The sequence below is a fragment of the Arachis ipaensis genome, chromosome B09 (genome assembly GCF_000816755.2).
Source record: "Arachis ipaensis cultivar K30076 chromosome B09, Araip1.1, whole genome shotgun sequence".
NCBI classification, from domain to species: Eukaryota; Viridiplantae; Streptophyta; class Magnoliopsida; order Fabales; family Fabaceae; genus Arachis; species Arachis ipaensis.
In genome coordinates, this window is record NC_029793.2 from 112,724,527 (window position 1) to 112,726,385 (window position 1,859).

Genomic DNA, 1,859 nt, shown 5'->3' on the forward strand with positions numbered 1-1,859 from the left:
GCATCATCCAAGCTTCTTGCCCAATCCTTTCTACGGGTATTTACAGTCCGTTCTAGGATTCTTTTTAGCTCTCTGTTAGAGACTTCAACTTGTCCATTAGTCTGTGGATGATATGGAGTCACCACCTTGTGGCAAATCCTATACCGGACCATGGCAGAGTAAAGCTGTTTGTTGCAGAAGTGAGTGTCCCCATCACTAATTAGTACTCTAGAGACCCCAAACCTGCTGAAGATATATTTCTGGAGGAACTTCAGCACTGTTTTAGTATCATTGGTGGGTGTGGCAACGGCCTCATAATAAATGACATGCAGAAGCTTGTCATGCCTCTGCCCCAGCACTGCACCAATGGCGTGATCACTGGCATCACACATTAGCTCAAATGATAATGTCCAGTATGGTGTAGAAATAACTGGTGCTGTGACCAGCTTGGCTTTCAGCGTTTCAAACGCCTGCAGACACTCTGTGTCAAACATAAATGGCGTGTCAGCAGCTAGCAGATTGCTCAGAGGTTTTGCAATTTTTGAAAAATCCTTTATAAACCTCCTATAGAATCCTGCATGCCCCAGAAAGCTTCTGATTGCCTTAACATTGGCAGGTGGTGGTAATTTTTCAATTACCTCTATTTTTGCTTGATCCACCTCTATTCCCTTGTTTGAAATTTTATGCCCAAGGACAATCCCTTCAGTCACCATAAAGTGACATTTTTCCCAGTTTAAAACCAGGTTAGTCTCTTGGCATCATTTCAGAACTAGTTTCAAGTGATCAAGACAGGAGCTGAATGAGTCTCCATATACTGAGAAGTCATCCATGAAGACTTCTAGAAATTTTTCCACCATATCAGAGAAAATAGAGAGCATGCATCTCTGGAAGGTTGCAGGCGCATTACACAGCCCAAATGGCATCCTTCTATAAGCAAACACTCCAGATGGACATGTGAATGCTGTTTTCTCTTGATCCTGGGGATCTACTGCAATCTGGTTATAGCCTGAGTAGCCATCCAAAAAGCAGTAATAATCATAACATGCCAGTCTTTCTAGCATCTGGTCTATGAATGGTAAAGGAAAATGATACTTTCTGGTGGCTGTATTGAGCCTTCTGTAGTCAATACACATGCGCCACCCTGTAACTGTTCTTGTAGGAACCAGTTCATTCTTTTCATTATGAACCACTGTCATGCCTCCTTTTTTTGGGGACAACTTGAACAGGGCTCACCCAGGGGCTATCAGAAATAGGATAAATAATCCCAGCCTCCAGTAATTTGGTGACCTCTTTCTGCACCACTTCCTTCATGGCTGGATTTCGCCGCCTCTGTGGTTGAACCACTGGTTTAGCATTATCATCCAATAAGATTTTGTGCATGCATCTAGCTGGGCTTATGCCCTTAAGGTCACCTATGGACCACCCAAGAGCTGTCTTGTGTGTCCTTAACACTTGAATAAGTGCTTCCTCTTCCTGTGGATTTAAAGCAAAGCTTATGATCACTGGAAAAGTGTCACCTTCTCCCAGAAATACATATTTCAGGGATGGTGGTAATGGTTTGAGCTCGGGTTTAGGAGGTTTTTCCTGGCATTTGAACGCCAGAACTGTGCTTCTTTTGGGCGTTCAACGCCAGATCCTTGCTTGTTTCTGGCGTTGAACGCCAGTTCTGAGCATGGTCTGGGCGTTCAGCGCCAGCCTTCCACCCAACTTCTGGCGTTTTAGCGCCAGAATTATTTTTCCCTGGGCTCTTACTGTCCTCAAATGGATTTTGGGTGGTTTGCTCATTTCTTGGTTTCCTACTGCTTTGAAGTGGGGTAGTTAGTGCTTTTCCACTTCTTAGTTGAACTGCTTGGCATTCTTCTGTTATTTGTTTTGACAGC